We start from the raw sequence: 23,779 nt of genomic DNA, 5'->3' as shown, positions 1-23,779 counted from the left end.
GAAGACATCTCCATAGATCTACTAATCCTAATTCTTTGTTCAAATCTACCAACTGTCTACATCTGGGAGATATTCCTGCAGTACTCTTGGGAATCCTATCTATTTCCGGATCCATAATACAATTAAAGTCTCCCCCTATAATTGTATGACAAGCACCGAGAGCCATCAATTTTGAGAAGGCTTCCATTATAAATTTAAAAGGATGTGCCGGGGGGGCAATACAAATTTAAAATCCCATTTTCCTCTCCAGTTATAAGGGCTTTAATCAGAATATATCGTCCAGATTCGTTTTTTAACTGATTTAGGATTTTGAAAGGGAAATTCTTCCGAAGAAAAATAACAACTCCCATTTTTTGAGCTAAAAGAAGAAAAAAAGGCCTGATCAAATCCACCCTGTCGTAATTTCAAATGTTCTTTATCCAATAAGTATGTCTCCTGTAGGAGAGCTATATCAATCCTTTCTTTCTTGAGGTTTGATAATATTTTCTTCCTTTTGACTGGCGAATTACTCCCCTTGACATTCCAGGTGCACCACTTAACCGACTGATCAACCATAATCGTCCGGGCAAATCCGAGACCCCTCGGGAGGGGAAACCCTATCCAGAACATCCCGAGCATAGAGCATATAAAATTCACAAAAATAAAGGCTTTCTAATACACTCACATCAGTATAATAAAAAAACTATTTCTAAATTAAAAAAACGTATTTAAATGGAAATTTTCCCCCTTATTCCCGGGGGTATCACTTCCTTTCCAAAAGTCCATCGTATCCTCTCCCAACCAGCTCGATTTCCTTGATATCTCAGTCGTGCTTTTGCAGCGCAGCCGAGAATGAGTCCCATCGACTTCGGGATTCTTCAATAAAAGCGTCGATCTTCGCATCGAGTTTGGAGATTATTTCCACAAGGCTTGCCATCGTGGGTAAGTCCCCCGGGGCAGCTGCAGACACCTCTGCTGCAGCTAGAGAGGGTGGGGGAGGGGTTCCTGCTTGCTGAGAACTGCGGGCTCCCTTCCCTTTAGTCATTTTTACTGGAGATTAAATTGTTTAAATTCAATAACAAACAACTAATTACATTGAGTAAAAACTATTTTAAAAGATTTGGTGAGTGTGGTGGGGGCGGATGACCCACTTTGCCCAAGTCTTGGGAGGAACACTGTAGACTCAGACTTGCTGGGTTGCCGCCATCTTGGATCCCCACCCCCCATGATGTGTTTGTTGATAGAGTTCTGGTTGGACTGCCATGCTTCTAGGAAATCTCGTGCATGTCTCTCTTTGGCTTGTCCTAAGACGGATGTGTTGTCCCAGTTGAAGTGGTGTAATTCCTTATGTGTATGTAAGGGTGCTAGTGAGAGAGGGTCATGCCGTTTTTCAAGTTATCCCTATTTATTTCCCCACATTCTCTAGCTTCCATATCCTTCTCCACAGTAAACATAGTACTCATTTAGTATCTCCCCCATCTCCAGCAGTTCCATGCATATGCGTCCTTCCTGATCTTTAAGGGGCCCTATTTTTCCCCTAGTTGCTCTTTTATCCTTAATGTGTTTGTAGAATCCCTTTCAATTCTCCTTACCCCTATTTACCACAGTTATCTCATGTCCCCTTTTTGCCCTCCTGATTTCCCTCTTAAGTATACTTCTACTGCCTTTGTTGATCTTCCTCCAATTTAGAAGTTTAACTTTTAGATCTGGTCTATGCTTTTCCAAGATGATTTTAAAACTAATAGAAATACCTTCGCTGGCCCCAAAGTACTCCCCCACTGACACCTCAGTCACCTGCCCTGCCTTATTTCCCATGAGTAGGTCAAGTTTTGCAGCTTCTCTAGTAGATAGATCCACATACTGAATCACAAAATTTTCTCGTACACAATGAACAAATTCCTCTCCACCCAAACCTTTAACACTATGGTAGTCTCAATCTATGTTTGGAAAGTTAAAATCCCCTATCATTACCACCCTTTTATTCTTACTGAGATCTCCTTACAAGTTTGTTTCTCAATTTCCTGATGACTATCGGGTTGGTCTATATGACAATCGCAATAAGGTAATCATCCCTTTCTTTTTTCTCAGTTCCACCCAAATAACTTGCCTGGACGTATTCCCAGGAATATTCTCCCTAAGTACAACCATAATGTTATCCATATTCAAAAATGCCCCTCCTCTCCCCTCTTGCCCCTCTTTCTATCCTTCCTATAGCATCTATACCTTGGAATATTAAGCTGCCAGTCCTGTCCATCCCAGAGCCACACCTCTGTAATCACTATTATATGCCAGTCCTATGTTTCCAACCATGCCCTGAGTTCATCTGCCTGTTCTTCACTGTTCAGTTTTAATTTAATAATACTCCAGGATCTCTTCATCCTCAGCTTAAGTGGTAAATCACTTAAACTCTGGATCTGCTTCCTGAACTCAATTAATGAAAATATGCCAAGCATTTCTTCTGAATTATGCTCATTCTTCAACCAAGTTTCAGCTAACCTACCATCAGTGATCTGTGCAATAAGACCTCTGATGACAAACTTTGCTTTGCTATTGCTCTGTCCATTCTTTACCTTAGTTTCTTACTTTCCTTTCACACTCCCTTTTTGATCTCTTTCAAAATTAGGAGGGTGATAGAAAAAGGTTTAGTTTTAATCATTTGCTCATAACCGTCAACTGTCACTATTGTTGGTCTAACAGTTGCAACAATCTGGTTCTCAACATGCTTCCTTAATATGGAAGGTAGTGAGTTTTTAAATTCCTAAGAGAACAACCTTGCTAAGAGCTTCATGGCTTTTCAACTTCAAATGCCCTTTGTGACAACGTTGTCACTTTAAAAATGTTATTCTGTCCTGGGCTTTTTTTGATGAGACGTTGTAAAGGCAGAGGTGCTGAAGAGTATAGAGAGCCTTAAGGTTTTTTTTAAACTTAACTAACCTGATATAGCAACTTAACTTATTAACTGGTCCCATGTAGTAACATCCCATAAACACACCTCTTGGCATAAAGGTAAATTCAAACACATATTCTTATAGGCAGGAAGGAACAACATCAAGAGAGATTTCAGAGAAAGTCAGTTAGGAATCATTTTCTGAAACTTCTAACCTTCTGGTGCTCACACATCATGTAACTGCTACAACAGTTAAACATTAGAAGGGGAGTGGCCAGTTCTTCCAGTTCAGGTTTTGCTAGTTCTTTTCAGTTGTAGCAGTTACATGATGTGTGAGCACCAGAAGGTTAGAAGTTTCAGAAAATGATTCCTATCTGACTTTTTGGAAAGGCTAGAATTCAATTGCAGATGAAGCAGCTTGAACATGAAAACGAATTGAAACAGTCTGAATTATAATTAAAAGCAGAGAAAAGGAAAGAAAAAAGAGAAGAAAAGTGGAAAGAGAGAGAATTTGAACTTCAGAAGTTCAGGGAAATTGATTTAAAAGAATGGAGATAAATGTTAAAGGTAGGCTTAATAAGGAGGATAGTGAGAATGAGCAAACCCATCGTAGTCAAAGGCCAGGTGGGGATTTATTTAAATATATTCAAGCATTGCCTAAATTTGACAAGAAGGATGTAGAAGGTGAGAAAGTGGCTAAACAAATGAAGTGGTCGTTGATGACATGGGTTTTGTCAATCCAAACAAGATTGGTTGGTATAGCCAAGTGAGGTATTTACATAACTTCAGAGGAGGCATCTAGGGGAGTATGAGCTGGTGAAGAAAGCCACCTGAAATGTGTAAGAGCTTGTGCAAGAAGCCTACAGACAAAGCTTCAGGAATCTAATGAAGGACCCTGGTCAAATGTATATTGAGTTTGAAAGGATCAAACAAAGTAATGTTAACAGTTGGATAAGGGCATTAAAAATATGACGCTCTTAGAAAGATGATTGTTTTGGAGGGTTCAAAAATTCACTCTCTGAGGAAGTGAGAACTCATGTGGAAGAGCAGAGATTTAAAACTGCAAGGTTAGACAGCTGAAATGGCAGATGATTATGAGTTGATTCACAAATCAAAGTTTGGCTTCCAACATCAATTTCAATCGGTGAGGGATAGAAACTGGGGAAAAGAGAAATCCTCAGTTAGTAAAGGAAAAGAAGATCTCAATGAGGATAACAAAGATAGCTTACCACCCGTTAAAAAAGAAATCCATGAATGAGAAAAAGAAGTTAAAAAGCTCAGGTGTTTTCACAGCAATAAAGTAGGCCACATGAAGTCACAGTGTTGGTGGTTTAGGAAAAGCACTGAAAAGACAGATATAAGAAAAAAGAAAAACCAGTGAATTTTGTTAAAGTGGTAAAGGAAATCACAGTGGAGGCTAAAAAGCTGCCTCAGAAGTTGGTTAAGAAGGAATTACCAGCTCTTCTTAAACCAATTATTTGCAAAGGCAAGGTTTACTCGCATAGGCCAGGAGGAGCAGGCATCACAGTATTAAGTGCTATAGGATCATATCAGTCTTTGATATTGAGAGATAAGGAGATATGTAATTCAGAAGGACTATCAGCAGAAAAAGTGCTAGTACGTGGAATTCATGATGAAGGAGAAATGCTCCATTGTGTCGAATGAGGCTGGAGTGTCCAGTGAAAAGTGGAGAATCGGTAGTAGGAGTACTGGAGAAATTCTCAGTTCCAGGAATACAATTTGTCCTTGGTAATGATATAGCTGGATCACAGGTGGAAGTGCTGCCTACTGTGGTTGAAAAATCAGTGGAAAAATCAGGCAACTGAGGTATTACAGGAAGTATATCCAGGGATTTTTCCTGACTGTGTGATTACAAAGTTACAAGGCCACTAGTTGAAATGGGAGGAGAAATCAAAAAATACAGATGAGCAAGTTAAAGTAGAATTATCAGAGACCATGTTTGATCAAATGGTTGAGAAAAAAAACAAGAACAGGTGTAGGACAAAGTGGCTATTTTTAGTTCAGAGAAATTAACTGAGATACTACAGAAAGATAAAAAAAACTGAACCAATTGTATTGAAAGGTGGACACGGAAGAAGAATTTGAGTGTATTCCCGAATTTTAATATCTTAAAAATGATGTCTTGTTAGGAAATTGAAACCATCACATATTCAGGCAGATGTAAAATGGACAGATGTTCATCAAAATGTATTACCAGTTGGTTATAAAAAGGTGTTGCAGGTAGCACATGAATTATCAGTAGGAGGTCATTTGAGAGTAAGAAAAACTCAAACCAAAATATAAAAACATTTTTACTGGCCTCGACTGCAAAAGGATGTAGTTGACTTTTGCCAGAAATGTCATATGTGCCAAGTAACTGGAAAACCTCGGAGTAATACAACCAGCACCTTTAATACCCATTCCTTCATGTGAGGAACCTTTACAAGGGTCTTAATTGATTGTGTAAGACCCCTCCCTAAAACAAAAAGTGGGAATCAGTATTTGTTGACAATAATGGATGTGTCCACTAGATTTCCAGATGCCATTCCATTGCACAATATCTCAGCTAAAAGAGTTACTCAAATTCTTCACTAGATACGGACTACCCAGAGAGATGCAATCAGATCAAGGGTCAAATTCCACATCAAAATTATTCAAGGAAGTTATGGGTAGCTTAGGAATAAAACAATTCAAATCCAATGTGTACCATCAAAATCGCAGGGAGGATTAGAAAGGTGGCATCAAACTTTAAAGACCATGTTAACGGCTTATAGTCAAGACTATCCAGACAATTGGGATAAAGGAATTCCATTTGTACTTCTTGCCATTAGGGAATCTAATGATTCAAACAAAATCAGACCATTTGAATTAGTGTTTGGGCATGGGTGAGAGGACCACTGAAATTAACTAAAGAGAAATTGGTGAGTCAGAGTTCAAAGACCACATATTTGGACTATGTGTTAAATTTTAGAGAATTATTAAGTAGAGTGTGGGAGTTGGCTGGACAGCACTTATGGCATATAATAAAACAGGAAGCAGACAAGGAATTTTTAAAAATTGCAATTTTGCTATCAGAGATAAAGCGATAGTGTTACTTCTAGTGATTGATGAACTTCTAAAAGCAAGGTTTAGTGGACCTTATCAAATCAAAGGAAATTGAGTGAGGTGAATTATTTGATATCAAGAAATCTCACAGAGTGTGGCATGTGAAAATGCTCAAAAGGTATTTGATAGGGAAGGAAAGCAAAAGGAGAATGTGTTATTGGACCAAATTCAGAGGATTCTGAATTGAATATTCCTCAGATTAAATTAGACAATGAGGAAGTTCTCAAAAATTGGGATAAATTATTGATTTACCTTCGAGGGGAAAATTGAAATGACCTGAAAGAGTTATTATTATTGCACAGGGAAATATGTAGAAATAAGCTGGGAAATACTAATTTAATTATGCCAAATGTAGACATTGGAAATGCTCTTCCAATTAAACAACACTCTTATAGACTTAACCCTCTGAGGTTGGCACAGGTTCGAAAGAGATTAAACGCATGCTCCAAGACAACATAATTTAAGTGAGATGCACTGACTGGAGCTCACCCATCGTAATAGTGCCAAAACCAGATGGTACCCAACAATTGTATACATTATCACAAAGTCAATGTAGTTACAAAGTCTGATTTATATCCGATTCCATATTTGAAAGACTGTATTGAGAAGGTGGGACATGCAACTTACATTTCTAAGTTGGACTTCCTCCGAGGAACTGGCATGTACTTTTATCCAGAAAAGCAAAGACAATTTCATTTTTTTTAAACACCGAATGGACTATACCAATTTAAAGTCATGCCATTTGGTATGAAAAATGCACCTGCCACATTTCAAACTCTAACCACAATAAAGTCATTTCTGGATTACCAAATTGTGTGGTGTACATCAACAGCCTGGTGATTTTTAATCACACATGGAAGGAAAGTTTGCAGCACTTATCAGAATTATTCAATTGGGTTTGGGAGGTGAGCTTGATGATAAACCTGGCCAAGAGTGAATTCACCAAAGCCCAAGTCACATTCCTGGACCATGTTATCGGTCATGGACAGATGGCCCCACAGAATGTGAAAACAAAGGTTATTGGCGAGTTTCCCATACTATCAATGAAGACAGCAATAATACAAATCCTGGGAATGGGTGGGTTTTATTGGATATTTATACCAAATTTTAGCAGTGTGATTGCTCCACTGACTGCAGAAGTGCAGAAAATTTCAGTGGATGGCAGACTGTCAGAAGGCATTTGACAACCTGAAGGTTGCGTTAGCCACTGCCCAATGTTAGCCACACCTGATTACACAAAGCCATTCAAGGTGGCTGTTGATGCAAATGATATGTGTGTCAGTGCTCTGCTGTTACAGGAAGACAATGAGAAGATAAAAAGATCTATCGGCTGTTTCTCCAGGAAATTGAATATTCATCAATGGAAATATTCCATGATTGAGGAGGAGACCTTAAGTTTGGTGTTGGCATTCCAACATTTATATTGCCAATAATGTGTCTGAGACAAATGTATATACTGATCATAATCCATTAAAGGTTTTGGAGAAATTTAAGCACAAAAATTCAAGACTGTTTAGATGGAGCATATTATGCTGCCATTCAATTTGAGAATTATACACGAGGCAGGATGAGAAAGTGTAATTGCCGACGCATTATCACATTGCTGGTGAAGAAAGATGGAGGCATTCGGTGGCAGGAGTAAACGGACTGAACTAGAATATAGTAGTGAATGTTTGCATGGTTAGAGTCAATGCAATGTATATGTATGGTAGTGTACTAATACAGTAAGACTAATGGTTTTAAAATGAAGCCATTTTTGTAAATTGATGGTTCATTTTTTGTTAAAGAGGGAGGTGTGATGATGCTGTCACTTTAAAAAGTTATTTTGTCTTGGGTGTTGTTTTGAAGAGAGGGACAAAAGAGTCTAGAGAACTTTTAGGTTTTTCTTAAGACAGTTCAGCAATGGAAGGGGAGTGGCCAGTTCTCCCAGTTCAGGTTCTTCCACCTGACAACCACCTGATGAAGGAGCAGCGCTCAGAAAGCTAGTTCTTTCAATTAAACCTGTTGGGCTATAACCTGCTGTTGTGTGATTTTTAATTTTGTAACCCCAGTCCAACACCAGCATCTCCAAATCAGGTTCTTCCAGTTTTTTTAGCTGTAGCAGTCACAAGATGTGTGAGTTCAAAAGGGTTGCAAGCTTCAGTGAATGAGTCCTAACTGACTTTCTCTGAAATTTCTCTGGTTGTTGTTCCCTCCTGGACTGGAATCCTGCCTGTAAGAGTGTGTTTGAATTTACCTTTGTGCAAAGGCATGTGTTTATGGCTTGTTATTATACTGGAAGTTACTGTAATAGTTACTGTATCAGGTCGGTTAAGTTTGCCAATAGTTAAATTATTCTAAATTCCACTTTCCTTTCCTCGTGTTGTAACTATAGTGCTTAAGTAACTTGTGTTTTGCTTAAAGCCAAGTTGTTTGACCAGTTGGATCACATCTGGAACACCCACTTCACGTTCACCTTTAAAATAAGAAAAAGTTAGGGTCTAGGCAATGTTCTTAAAATATTTTGAGGGCGTCTAGCCTGGTCCATCTTATCCACCTATCAAAATTACTTTGCTTGACCCTTTGAATTCAAATAGGCTTATCTTGGCTGCTTCCTTAATTTCTGGAACACCTGCCTATATGCATTGTTTTCAGCTAATACAGTTTTCTTTAAAGTGTCATAATCCTGCAAAACCTGCTGTGAAGGTGAGGCATCAATTTCCTGTGCTTTACTTGTCAACTTATTCAGAAAGAACAAAGTCCAGTACTCTTTTGCCCAATTAATTTGCCTAGCCATTTTCTAAATTTAAAATAATACTTTCACATTCTTTTCCTCAAATTTCATTAGGCCCGATGGAAATGTAAGTATTTCCTTACTGGCTTTTACATTAAGACACAGATTCTCTCTACCAAGGCATGCACCAACATCTGGTGCATGCCTTGGTAGATGTCTCCTATCTAAATGCCTTCCTTTTAAGCTTATATTCATATTCCCTCACTTTATCTTCTCTTGCAGTTATAATTCTGGTTTTCTCAATACCATTCTTCTCAATCCTATTTCCTTTTCTTTGTCTTATCCTGCCAATTTTCATTTCTTCATTCTCTCCTTGTGCTCTTAGAACCGAAAATCATCTGGTTCCAACATCTCACTACTTGAAGTACTTAGGCTCCTTTCTATTTCCTCTAAACCCAAGTCTTATGCTAGTACCTCATTTATCTCTGTCGTTTTGGATCTGCCAAGCAATGCTACCTCCAACTTACCAGCTAAAGTTAATCAGCCAGTTCCCTCATGACTTCCAAAGACCACTCTCACCTGCAGGAAATTTGCTATTTTTAGTGCTATCTCTGAAATGTAGTACAGAACCTGATGTTTTCCTTCACCTGTTTTAGTTACTGAGATCACACTAAAATCCTTGTTACCTCTGTTTCAAATATATTCTAAACATTGTCATGCCTCAGTGGGATAGCAAGTCGCAATATTCCTGGAGTCATGTACAGCAAGAAAACAGATCTTCGGTTCAACTCGTTCATGCTGACTAGATATTCTAACCTAATCTAGCACTTGGCCTGTAAACCTATCCTATTCATATAACCGTCAGATGTCTTTTAAATATTGTAATTGTACCAGTCTCCACCATTTCCACTGGCAGCTCATTCCATACATGCATCACCCACTGCACAAAAACTTTGCCCATTAGGTCCCTTTTAAATTTTCCCCTCTCACCTTAAACCTATGCCCTCTAGTTCTGGACTCTCCCACCCCAGGGAACTTACCTTGTCTATTTACCCTATCCACGCCCCTTATGATTTTATAAATCTCTATAAGGTCACCCTGGAGTCATCACAAAAGTTAAAGATTTTTAAAAATATATGAAATTACCCAAATTACCAGTCTTTCAGATCCAAGTTGATAGAAAGCAAGTTTCTGAACTTATTAAAAATCCTATGCATTGTAAGTGAATAGACTTAGCTGCAGGTGAACAATTATGAACTATTGGCATATAACTCAACTAACTAAAACTCAATTTTTCATTAAAACTCTACCTTACACAATACAGGAAAATAAAGCATATGGTAAGAGGAAAAACTATGAATACTATTCAGTAACCTTTGTTCACAAGATCTGTTCATTTGTTTTTTGCTGATCAAAAGATGTCTTCTCAACTCTTTTCCCAATGCTTCCACTGATTTGCAAAAGGCTTTGTGTCGCTGGCTCATTTATAAAAGGTCTTTGACTTAACAATTAAAAGTCATAGCTTACACTAATTAGTGAAGGAAAGATAAATTAGTTTTCTGCAGGTTTAAAATGCCCTACTGCAGAAAAAAGGAAAGAGTTCTCCAAGCAGGTATAACTCCTGATTGTTTCTCTCTTTTTCCCTTCCCCAAACTGTTCAGTTACTTGACAATCAATCTCACAGCAGTTGGCACATAAAAGATCTTTGTCATTGATTACTGGTCAATAGTCCATAGACAAATCAACTTCTTGTTACCAACAAAGTCCATCTGACTACAGAGCCCGGACACCAGTTCACCTGCAACCTAACCTTTAATTATTCCTTGTTCAAGTACCTGTTTAAACAATGCTTGCCATGAGTGTCAGGTTACTTGCTTTTCAAAATATGCAGCAATCCTATAAATCATTTCAGTTCACAATTTTATCTATGGCTTACACACAGAAAATAATCAGTGGTCCTTCTTCTGTTCTGCGATCATCAATGACAGCGCCACCACAAATTAAAGAAGTTAAGAAGAATTTCTTTACACCGTTATTCAGTAAGAATCCTCAATGTCACAATTTGTACAGCATTGATGCATTTAACAGCAAGCTTGATGGAAACATGAAGGAGAAACAAATAAGAGGGCTCAAGGTCCAAGGTACAAAGAAGCAGCTGATGGATGGAGTGTATTTTGAAATCAATTGACATTGGCAGGATATATTTTGAAAAACTACTCATTTCATTAGAAGTAAGAATATGATGGGATGATCCCACAGATGTAACAAATCATCAGTGGAATATGGTATTCTTAGTGAATGCAATTTTCAGTAATACCCAAGATAGCTACAAAATGTCATAAAGAGGCTTGAATTTTGCAAGCTTATTTGTAAGCAGGATATTGCTTTTATGTACATGAGTGTACATCAGAAGCAATGCTCAGTGAATTGTTCAGCAATATTAATGGCTCACCATTTAACTCACAAGTATAGTAGTAATTGTGGGCTTAATTGAAAAATCTAGTCTGTGAAAATGTAAAGTTAGCCCAATAACCAATAGTCACCAATATAACTTATATTAAGATCTACCCTAGGTGACAGTGAGAACAGACAGGATCGACATTCAAGGATCCTGAAGGATTGAAAATATCCCACAGACAGGGACTGGGTTAACCAGAACCAGACATCTGTGAATGTTTGCATTGTTAAGGTGGAAACCAAGTCATTGAAATTGTCAATTCAGTTCTCTCTGAGGATGAAGAAGCGTTTGTTGCATAGAAACTGTTTGGACTGGAATTTGTCGTGAGTTAGGGTGCAGGCAGCAGAGTTTGAAAAAAGCTTAAAGAATGTGGAAATGGGAAGAGTTTTAATTTAAGTCAAGTCCATAGGAAGACAAAAAAAAGGTATGTACCCTCAAGGATTGCTGTGTCTCATTTCAGATCATTTGTAATGCTGAAATAAACATAGAAAATGCTGACGGAACTCAGTATGTCTGGCAGAACCTGTGAAGAGAGAAACAGAATTAACATTTACAGTCCAGAATGAGTCTTCTTCAAAATTCTTGTACCAAATGTATGGTTGTAATGCAACCCCATGTAAATGATAATCCTGAAGTAACAAACAAGATTTCTCTCCTGTCATTGAATACCATCATGTGCTGACCAACAATCATGGTGGCTGAAAATGAATGGATCAGTTGGATTCTAATGAAATGGAAAATAAAAATATTTCAAGTTTGAGAAATGGTTATTGCCTATACAGCACAGAAATATTACTGTTTCACAGCATTAATTGAACAATTAGAAGTTGCACTTAGGAAAGAAGTGATTTTTAAATGCCAGCAAGGTCTACCTTCAAGAATTATTCCTTTAATTGTAGTTTTGAATATCTACTATCAGTAGGCAGAGCAGCAAGATGATACAAAGTGAGGTTTTGTTGGCGAGTCAACAGTTGCAAAAATAAAGATGTTTTATCCAGCTACTTACTACATCAGCTAGAAACTCCCATGCCACTTCATGTACAAAGGGCAAAGACAGCGGCAATCGTAGCTGCCATTTTGAACACATTAAGGTCCCAGAATCAGAATCAAAGTGAATGAGGGAATATTGCCATGATTTCTGTAAGTTGAGCCATTCAACCTTTAATCTCTGCATGAGACTGTGAATGAGGCCTCAAATTAATATCAAAGTCTAAGAACAACATATGAAACAACATAGAACTCCATATCAATCAATTTTGTATGGTTTCAGAGTAACAATCCAGTTCAGAAAGCAGGAAGTCACCAATTAAACAAAACTGCTCCTTTAAACTAATCAACTTACATAGTTGAATTTTAACAGAAAATAATGAGACAACTAGCATTTAGTTTAAAGTTGAAATTTTACAGCCAAAATTAACCTAAGTACAATAAAAAGGCAGAAAATATCTCTTTCCCTTTCCCTCTGTTGTTACTGCTCAAGCTAGCATTAATTGAGAATCTATAAAATTATGTGTCTTTCCTGTCTCTTAGACCCAGAGCAGAGGGAGAGAAAAGATCCAGACAAATTTAAGAGTACAACAGGTTCTTGATCAGATGGGCCAATGGGCTGAGGAATGGCAGACGGAGTGTTGCTGGAGTGTCCTGGAGAGTGTTGCTGAACAAAGAGACCTTGATGTGTAGGTTCATAGTTCCTTGAAAGTAGAGTTGCAGATAGATAGGATAGTGGAGAAGGCATTTGGTCAGAGCATCGAGTATAGGATTTAGGAGATCATTCTGTGGCTGTATAGGACATTGGAATATTGCATGCAATTCTGGTCTACTTCCTATCGGAAGGATGTTGTGAAACTTTAAAGGGTTCAGAAAAGATTTACAAGGATGTTGCCAGGGTTGGAATACTTGAGCTATAGGTAGAGGCTGAATAGGCTGGGGCTGTTTTCCCCAGAGTAACCTTATAGAGGTTTATAAAATCATGAGGGGCATGAATAAGATAAATAGATAAGGTATTTTCCCTGGGGCGGGCAAGTCCAGAACAAGAGGGCATAGGTTTAAGGTGAGAGGGAAAGATACAAAAGAGACTCAAGGGGCAACTCTTTCATTCTGAGAGTGGTGCATATATGGAATGAGCAGCCAGAGGATGTGGTAGAGGCTGGTATAATACAGCATTTAAAAGGCACATGAATATGAAGGGTTTAGAGGGATATGGGCCAAGTGCTGGCAAATGGGACTAGATTAGGTTGGAATATCTGATCATACATCTCTATGACTCTGACTGAATTAAATATGCAGTTATCTCTGGAGTGGGAGTGGGTATTAACACCATCCCTGTTCAGTGAGAAAAAGAAAATGAGAAAAAGTGAAAGTTTAAAAAAATGTTTTAATGGGAAATTAGCCATAAATTATTGTTTACAGCAACAAACTAGTTACTAGTACAAAGTGTTGTATGATTGACTTGTATGCGAGCTACTTTCTGTAATTTGCATGCAGTTCTTTATATTGAACTTGCCAAACTATCTATTTGACTGTCTAGTTTTCATTGCCCCAAGAAATATTCAGTTAACATTCAGTTGATGTCGAGTGAATATATGTTTTTAATGCGATTTCCTTTTCTTCTAGCCAGTAAGTACCAGTGAAACCAGGTTGTTAAAATGACTTACCAAATAGTGTAACGTTTCAACTCAGGTGTGTCGCTCTTGGCAGTTGTCATGGTGAAACACATCAAATTTCACGGCCCTCCTTCCTGTTTACGTAAAACTAGTTCAAATCCTATCACTCCCTCTGTCGTACCCAGTCACAGCCTCTGGGGAATGAGAACAATGAAATGCCCCGGAAATGACAAGAAGGCACAACATGTTCGCACTCTCACAGTGAAACCAGGTGGTGCAGTTTACAGTTAATCCGTAGGTACGTTAATCTTCAACAACTTCTCAATACTCACGGAATCCCTAAAACTGGGTACCAGAGGGTTGTCTGAAACTCTACTAACTTTGTAATTAAGGTGAGCTTGTTTTGGAATTTACTTCAAATTAGAACTCTAGTCAGTATTTAGATTAACAAGAAAATAAGGGCAACCTTTGGCTGGCTATCTACCTTTTAAAGGTGTGACCATGAGAACTAAGCTGAGTATTTAATAACCTGGAGGATGTGAGAATAAAGGACTTCAAATTTTAAAAATCAGCGGCTTACAGCATTCAACTGTGTCGCGTTGACTTTTTGTTTTGGCTCGTTCGTTGGCAGATCTAGTAACTCCTGGGGGAGGGGAGTAGGAAATATTTCCAAATAGTGTGTTAATCAGTTTTGTTGAAAGGTTTGACGGCCAGTTTGTAAAATGATTTTGCTGAAAGTTACCAGAGTTCCCATCAACCCTATTGGAATATTATCCAGGCCTCGCACTTTCATTCCATACAGTTTGCTGTACTGTACGCAGTATCATTACCACAGAAATCAGTTAATGATTTACGCGAAAAGCAAAACAAGTCTTTGAGCTGCAAGTAAATCTAGTGTTATATGAAAACCCAAAACACAGTGTGTGGTGCAATTATTGTCCACTGTTTTTTATTTTCGTACAATTTTAATGTAACTTTTATCTTAGAATTAAGCATTGTGTTATGTCAACAAACTTTGTTTCAAGCATGTTGAACTGTGAATCAATACATAATTGAATCATCCATATACTTTGTGAGATTTGTGTCTTGCTGTTGAAATAATTTTGTAAGAGAGTTTAAGCTCTCTTAACGTACAATCTGTATGGCCAATGATTTTGGTGGTTTTCTCATGAGGAAACTGAAGACTGTAATTCAGGAGTGCCATAAAGTGCCTTAATGCTGAGTATCAGTGAAGGCACTTTAGTTTCTTGAACCTGTAATATGAGTGGCATTATTGCAAACAATTGGCTTGTCTTCAAACCACACTACACACCCAGAGCCAGTCAGAGTATGACATTGTCAGAAAAAAACATGAGTTACCGTGGCAACTGCTTTAGAATTCACAAGCCATTTTATCTCATTTGATCTATTCTTCAGCAAATAGTGTAAATGATCTTTACATATTGTAGAAAAGTTATTCTACAGTCGTTGGAAGTTGTGATTCGGAACTGTACACAGTGTGCAGCAGATTAGTAACTGGTTTTATTAGAATGCTGCTTGTGATTCTCTGACTGCCCTATTTCTTTCCAAACCAATTGTTACTTGTTGCCTGTGGGATTCTTGCAGTTGGTGCTGGGTTACCACTTTGTGCTTATATAGTTGCTGGGCTTTTAAGGAATATCTTTGTAAAAATAGCTTTAACATAGTTTATCAGTGAAATATCTTACAACATTTTTGTATTTAGTTAAATGTCAACACAGTCAAAGAAAGACATTAGATGACCAAAAGCTTGGCAAAAGAAATAAGGGGTAGCTTGCAGATTATCAAAGACCAGATGTCAGGCATGCAGCTTAACGTGAGGTTGCACTGGATGTCATCAGTACAATGTATGCATAGGACACAGTTTTACAGGGTGGCAAGATATATGGCCATGATTCGGAGATGCCGGTGTTGGACTGGGGTGTACAAAGTTAAAAATCACACAACACCAGGTTATAGTCCAACAGGTTTAATTGGAAGCACGCTAGCTTTCGGAGCTTCACCTGATGAAGGAGCGTCGCTCCGAAAGCCAGTGTGCTTCCAATTAAACCTGTTGGACTATAACCTGGTGTTGTGTGATTTTTAACAAGATATATGGCAGAATCTTACAACAAGTGGTGCAAGGCCCATCTCAATGTGAGATCATCTCATTTGATCTTTTCTGCTTTTCACAAGAGGTGTGGACAGATCTTGCTAGGCAATGGCAAGATGCCAATTGATGAGTATTAGGTACTTGTTAAACAACTTGAAAAAGCTACAACTCACCTCATTAATATTTAGTGTCCCACCTTACCAAACCTGCCCAACAAGTTAGATGTCAGGAAGACCTGACAAAGGAAACCAGAGTTAGTACCCAGTGGATTCAGCTCCATGCTTGCCCAGTCGACTTCCATGCTGTACACTGGGTGTCAAGATCTCGGGGCAGTATCTCAGAATCTTCCTCCAAAAAATTAAGAACTGTCGATGCTGGAAATCTGAAACAAAATCAGAAACTGCTGGAAAAACTCAGCAGGTCTGTCAGCATCTGTGGAGAGAAAGTAGTTCTGAAGAAGGGTCACTCGACCTGAAATTTTAACTCTGTTTCCTCTCCACAGATGCTGTCAGACATGCTGAGTTTTTCCAGCAATTTCCAATTTTCCCCCTCCATTGACACTGGCATCAGGCATTCCATCACAACCATGCTGGCACTTCTCCAATGTGTACAGGCAGTGTACTGTGGAGGCACACCCATACATTACAGTGTGTACCAATAAGGCTGCAGCGGGAACAGGGATAGATACCAGGCTCACAGATTGGACCAGCTGCATCTCAGGACTGTTCGCTTGCTCACTCACATAGTGCTTACTGGCCTGCTCATAGCATCCTGCCTTATCTTGCTGTGTCTGTTAATGAAGTTATACAATCAGGCAGCTTGCCTTACTAGTGAGTGTCCCGCGTCTGGCTAGTGGACGTTTTATTGTACAGCAGTGTGCCACGTAAATCTCTCACCTGCTCGGTGTGTCAGCAACTTGCATAACATACACATTGTGGCAGTAAGTAGGCAGCCATATCTTAAAGTCTTAGGGAATAGACACCAAACACTGTTTTTGTGGTTGAGAGTGTAGGTCATGGTCAGTCCGTTGGCTCTGTATCTGTGAGCCTGGTGTCTATCCCCATCTTCAGTCTCCCCGCTGCAGCCTGTTTGCTGTGGTCCACCATGTTGATGATTGTACACAGGTCAAGAAGATTGAGGAGGATAGTCTCTGTTAATCACATCAACACTCACAATCAGGGAAGTTGTCACCTTTGACACTGCTTAGGGTTTTCCAGTGTTGGAAATTGGATCGTTACAAGTGAGTTATAAGAAGATGGAAGAAAGACTGCAGAACTGAGGAATTTGGGAGTCCTCATCCACTGTGGTTAGTACTGCTGCTTCAGAGTGCCAAGGGACCCGCATTCTATTCCAACCTCTGACGACTGCATGTGTAGATTTTGCACATTCTCTCATGTCTGCATGAGTTTCCTCCGGGTGCTTCGGTTTCCTGCTGATCAGGAAACTGCCCCTACCTTAAATGTACATGAGGACTCTGTCTCCACAGCTGGCTGTGGAATGGAATTCCAAAGAAACTCATCCCTCTGAGAAAAATAATTCCTCCTCATCTCAGTCTTGAATTGGCAACCCTTTCTTCTGAGACTCTCACATGAGGGGAAATATCCTCCCGGCATTTATCCTGTCAAGTTCATTAAGAATTGAAAAGTGTGGCACTGGAAAGGCACAGCAGGTCAGGGAGCATCCAAGGAGCAGGGGAGTCGATATTTTGGTCATAAGCCCTTCATTGGAAATTGTGCTTTTCCACAACCACACTTCTCAACTCTGATCTCCAGCATCTGCAGTCCTTACTTTCTCCAAAACCCTTAGGAATCCCAAGTGTTTCAATGAGATCTTTCATTCTTCTAAACTCAGTAAGTGGAGTCCCAAACTATTTAACCTTTGTTCATAAGAAAATCCCTAGCGATCATGCTAGCGAACCTTTTTTGAACTGCCTCCAATGAAATAATATCATTCTTTAAATAAGGGGAGCAAAACTTCTGACAGTACTACATAAATGGACTCACCAGCACCTTGTACAATGGCAGGAAGACTTTTCTACTCTTGTACTCCAACCGTGTGGAAATAAGGGTCAGCCTTCCAGATTAACTGCTGCACCCGTGTGTCAGCTTTCTATGTTTTGTGCACAAGTATCCCCAAATCCCTTTACGTTGCAGCTTTCTGTGTTTAAATAATATTCTGTTCTTTTGTTTTCTCTTTCAAAATTAACTTCTTCATATTTTCTCAGATTATATTCTATTTGCTAACTTGTTGCTCACTTACTTACCCAATCAACATAGACTCCATAAACAGTTTGTGTCTCGCTTGCAGCTTTCTACCTATTTATTTGACATCTGAAAATTTGGCTACAGTACATTCTCTTCCTTCCTCCAAGTCATTAGTAAGTGGGCTATGTGCAAATATGTTCATGTTTAGACAGTGTTTTAAGTACTTGGTTAGTGCATCTGCATAACCTCACCTTTTTCCACCCACCTCCCACTTTATCCCACTTTGCTCTTCCCAAATCTGTGGTTCCTGAACTGGTTCGACAATATCAGAGGCAACAGAAATAGAATGAATAGGTCAATGACCATTTGTCAAAACTAGAGAAAGAGATGTGCCAGGTTTTAGGCAAGAACAGAGGAAAAGAGTGGGCTAGGGTTGGAGGGAAACCTGTGGACGTAGTGAGGAACAAAAGGAGAGGTTCGTGATAGGGTGGGAGGCAGGAGACATAAAATGACAAAACATTTGTGGTGCAAAGCAATGGGGCATGACATATAAAAAATGAATCTAGAGGTGATGAAATGAAAACAGAATCTGCTTTCTGTTTTTACTCTCTGTATAAAACAATTAACCACTAACCATACTGTTGCACAAGCAAATATTGGAAATAATTAGTTCATCTGTACCCTATCAGTTGGACACCTAGGAAGAACAGACTTTCACTCTCATTGTACTCCAATTGAGGAGAGACACATCAATTAAAAAGTCTCAACACTGAGTCAGCTTATTCTTCAGTTTCCTGGCAACGGCTGATACAGGCTGGGCTCAATTGTTTGATGATGCAAAACAAGCCTGAAATGAAGTGAAACCAACTCTTCTATTCTCTACAATGATTTGAAATGAAATGTTGCTGAACTCAAGATGCCCACTACAGCGTTTATTACTCCTAAGACTAAAGAATGATTTTTTAATGTGACATTCATCCAGGTTAATATGACTGATTCAATTCAGGCAAAATATCAATAGCAGAAATGCTTCTAAGATAATGCTATAATATTAACTCTAAGTGACAGATATCATGCCTCTGGGTTAGAAGTTGAATGTTAACACTTTGACACAGACTTCAGCACTGTACTAGATATTTGGAAGAGCCGTTCAATTAGTCACATCTACCCGAGAATACAGCAATGTTTTCAATTATTTATCCAATTACCTTTTGAATCTGCTTCATTTTCCAGGCAATAGATTCCACTTCATCATAACTCATTGCAGAAGCATTTTTTTTCCTTGTCACCTCTGGTTCTAGTGAAAATTACACTAAGTTCAAGTCTGCTGGTCAATAGTCCTCCTTCCTCTCAAAATAACTTTTCCTTTGTTACATACCTAAAATCTTGAAAAAGTTTGAAAATTTGAGATTTTGAGAATCAAAGTCCCCTTAATTTTTTTGTTCCACAAAGAACCATTCCTGTTTCTATATTTTCTTGGGGTAATGTTCAAGTGGCTATTGGGTGGATGATCAGGGTGTGGTGTAGAATAAAGGATATTAAGTAGGTTCAAATTTGTACCATTTGTGGTTATTTATGGAGGCTACCTACTCACCTTATCTTATGCTATGAATGGTGTACCTAACCAATAGGCTTTCTCTACTGGAGAGAGAATTTTATGACTCCACACTTTCTTAGGCAACCTGTATTACTTTAGTAAATCTGCAAACCCTTTCTTACTCTGTATAGCTAATCTTGAGAACATTTATAGGGTGTAAGCAGGCAGGGAAAGGGTTAAGTTCTGAGTTTTGTGAATCAAGAGATTCAACTGAGCGCAGATGGGGAAAGAGTTAAGTTCTGAGAAGTTCAGCTGAGCATGACTCAGATCAGATAAGTACTTACAGTTAACAATGGGGTGCTGGAGGCAAGGGTAATAGGTTAACAACGTGGAAAAGCATTCATTATGTAGAGCCATTTAAAAATACTGAAAACATTCAGCGTGCAAGGTCAGCTAACAAGAGGAAAAGTATCCATTGTATGAGTCCAGTTAACAAAGTTAAGAACACCTATTTATATAACAGTTAAGAGCTTGGTCTCTGCTATCGATACTTGTTGATTGTAACCGTCACCTTATTAATAAATAAGTTGCCTTATCTGGATGCTCCTCCCTGTAAAATTACTATATAATTCATTTGAGAAACTGTTGTTCGGGAGAAAGTCGTGAACTCGTGTCTCTGTGCACCCGAAGGCGATCATTCTCTCTCCCTCCAGGGCCTGGAATAAAAGAAGGTAAAACAATTGTGTCTCTGAGGGCTTTGCTTCTACTGAAGGGAGAAGAGGATGGCAACCTGTTATTAAGTTGGTCACTTTTTAAAAGTTTATTCATTTGTAGGGTATGGGTATTGCTGACTGGCCAGCATTTATTGTTTATTCATAGTTGCCCTTGAGAAGGTGGTGGTGAGCTGCCTTCTAGAACTGCTGCAGTCCACCTGTTGTGGGTTGACCCACAGTGCCATTAGGCGGGAATTCCAGGATTTTGATCCAGCAACAGTGAAGGAACAGTGATATATTTCCAAGTCAGGATGGTAAGTGGCTTGGACGGGAACTTGAAGGTGGTGTTCCCATATATTTGCTGGCCTTGTCTTCTAGATGGTGGTTGCGGGTTTGGAAGGTGCTTTCTGAGGATTTTTGGTGAATTTCTGCAGTGCATCTTGTAGATAGCAGTGTGTACTAAGCATCATTGATGGAGGGAGTGAATGCTTGTGGATGTAGTGCCAGTCAAGTGGGCTGCTTTGTCCTGGATGATGTCAAGTTTCTTTAGCGTTGTTGGGGCTGCATTTATCCAGGCATGTCAGGAGTATTCCTCACACTCCTGACATGAGCCTTGTAGATGATCGACAGGCTTTGAGGAGTTGTAAGGTGAGTTACTCGCCGCAGTATTCCTAGCCTCTGACCTGCTTTTGCAGCCACTGTGTTTATACGGTGGGTCCAGTTTAGTTTCTGATCAATGATAACCCTCAGGATGTTGACAGTGGGGGATTCAGTGATGGTAGCAGCGTTGGAATGTTGAGAGGTGATGATTAGATCGTCTCTTATTGGTAATGGTCATAGCCTGGCATTTGTGTGGTGCGAATGTTACTTGCCACTTGTTAGCCCAGGTCTAGATATTGTCCAGATCTTTTTGCATTTGAACATGGACTGCTTCAGTATCTGATGAGTCATGAATGGTGCTGAACATGGTGCAATCATCGGTGAACATCCCACTTCTGACCTTTTGAAGGAGGGAAAGTTATTGATGAAGCAACTGAAGATGGTTAGGCCTAGGACACTACCCTGAGGAACTCCTGCAGACATGACTAACCTCCAACAATCATAACCATCTTCCTATTTGTCAGGTATGACTCCAACTCCAGAGATTTTGCCCCCTAATACACATTGATTTCAGTTTTGCTATGGCTCCTTGATGCCATACTCTGTTGAATGCAGCCTTGTTGTCAAGGGCTGTCACTCTCACCTCCTCTCTGGAATTCTTTTGTCCATGTTTGAACCAAGGCTGTAATGATATCAGGAGCTGTATGGTCCTGGTGGAACCCAAACTGGGCATCAGTGAACGGGTTTTTGCTGAGCAGTGCTGCTTAACAGCACTGTTGATGACACCTTCCATCACTTTACTGATAAATGACAGTAGACTGATGGAGCAGTAATTGGTTGGGTTGGATTTATCCTGCATTTTATGTACAGGACATACCTGGGTAATTTTCCATATTGTTGGGTAGATACTGGTGCTGGAACAGCTTGGCTAGGGCAGTAGCACGTTTTGGAACACAAATCTTCAGTACTATTGCCGAATGTTGTCAGGGCCCATTGTCTTTGCAGTATTCAGTGTCTCCAACCATTTCTTGATATTGTGTTGAATGAATCGAATTGGCTGAAGACCGGTATCTGTGATGCTGGGGACCACTGGAGGAGGCCGAGATGGATCGTCCACTCAGCATATTGCTAAATATTGCTGCAAAAGATTCAGACTTATCTTCTTATTGATGTGCTGGGCCTCTCCTTCATTGAGGATGGGGATGTTTGTATAGCCTTCTCCTCCAGTGAGTTGTTTAATTGTCCACCATCATTTACAACTGGATGTGACAGGACTACAGAGCTTAGATCCTGATCTGTTGTTGCAGGATTGCTTAGCTCGCTATCATTTGCTGCTTCTGCTGTTTGGCTTGTAGGTAGAACTGTTTGGTAGCTTCACCGGATTGATACCACATCTTCAGGTATGCCTGGTGCTGCTCCTGGCATGCCCTCATGCATTCTCCATTGAACGAGGATTAATTCCCTGGCTTGATGGTAATGGTTGAATGGGGGATATGTCAGGACATATGGTTACAGATTGTGCTGGAGTGCAATTCTACTGGTGTTTATGGCCCACTGCACCTCATGGATGCCCAGTCTTGAATTGCTAAATCTGTTTGAAGTATGTCCCATTTAGTATATTAATAGTGCCACACAACACAATGGAGGTTATTCTCAGTGTGAAGGAGGGAGGACTGTGCAATATTAACTCTCACTAATACTGTCAAGGACAAATGCATCTCCAGCCAGCAAAGATGTACAGGTTGGGTGGATTGGCCCAAGCTAAATTGTCCATAGTATCCAGGGATGTGAAGGTTATATGGATTAGCCAATGGAAATGCACGGTTAAAGGGATGGAGTGGGTTTGGGTGGGATACTCTTCAGAAGGTTATTGAGGACTCTATGGGCAGAATGGCCTACTTCCATATTGTAAGGATTCTATGAACCACAAAAAGCCAGTAATAAGGTTCAGCAGGTAATAGAGGAGGCATATGGAATGTTAGCCTTTATTTTAAAGGGAATAGTGTATAAAATTTAAGGATGTCTTGATAAAACTATATAAGGTGCTGGTCAGCCCACATTGATGGCAGTGCAGAAAAGATTAACGAGGCTGATCCTGAGTTTTGCGGGACTGCCTTATGATGAAAGGTTGAGTGTAAAGTCATAGATTCATACAACACAGAAGAGGGCCTTTGAGTCTATACTAGTCCCACCTTCCAGCATAATAATAATATTCAAAGCTATGCAACATCCACATACTGTATGGTTATGGGGTTTCTTGCTTTCAGCTATCTGCCCTGGCAGTGCATTCTAGTTTTCCAACACCCTCCGAGTGGAAAAGCTTTTCCTTAAATTTCCTTCAAACCTCCTGTCCTGCATTTTAAAATTATGCCTCCTCATACTGACCTTTCAGTTGAGGGGAATAGCTGCTTTTTATTCATCCTGTCCATGCTCCTCAATCTTACACACCTCTGAGATTTTCCCATCAGCCTTCATTGTTTTAAAGAGAAGACCTAAGCTGATCCAGCTTCTCTTCATAGTTTAAATGCTCCATCTAGGAAACATCCTAGTGAATCTCCACTACACCCCCTCCAGTGCAATCACATCACGCCTATTACGTGTTAACCAAAGCTGCACACTAACTATTGCAGCTGCGGCCTAGCCAAACTTCTGTACAGAACCTCCTGCTCTTCTAATCTATGCCAGGACTGATTAAAGGCATGTCCCATATGCCTTTTTAACTACCCTAGTAACCTGTCCAGTCACATTCAAGGATCTGTGGACAAATACCCCAAGATCCCTCTGTTTCTGTGAGCTTCCTTGTGTATTCCCCTGTCTTGTTGCTTCTTCCAAAGTGCATCACATCACAGCTTTCAGGGTTAAATTCAATC

General features: G+C 39.5%; 1 protein-coding gene across 5 annotated transcripts in view; it reads left to right on the top strand.

Annotated features, from left to right (window-relative positions):
• Positions 1–13,899: 13,899 nt before the first annotated feature.
• LOC122563314 (uncharacterized) overlaps positions 13,900–23,779 on the top strand; it is a 33,428-nt gene continuing 23,548 nt past the window's right edge. For 3 of the 5 annotated variants that reach the window (XM_087973720.1, XM_043717033.2, XM_043717031.2), the window contains exon 1: positions 13,972–14,137. The gene's annotated coding sequence lies outside the window, so the exon portion shown is untranslated. Of the gene's footprint in view, positions 14,138–23,779 lie in introns of all 5 variants that reach the window. The other 2 variants (XM_043717032.2, XM_043717030.2) reach the window with 2 other exon arrangements.

This window comes from Chiloscyllium plagiosum, unplaced genomic scaffold (genome assembly GCF_037043375.1).
Source record: "Chiloscyllium plagiosum isolate Xiang-an unplaced genomic scaffold, Cpla_swu_hap1 HiC_scaffold_26, whole genome shotgun sequence".
NCBI lineage: Eukaryota > Metazoa > Chordata > Chondrichthyes > Orectolobiformes > Hemiscylliidae > Chiloscyllium > Chiloscyllium plagiosum.
The sequence above is the reverse complement of the archived record's forward strand: the minus strand, read 5'-3'. Positions and strand labels throughout refer to the sequence as shown.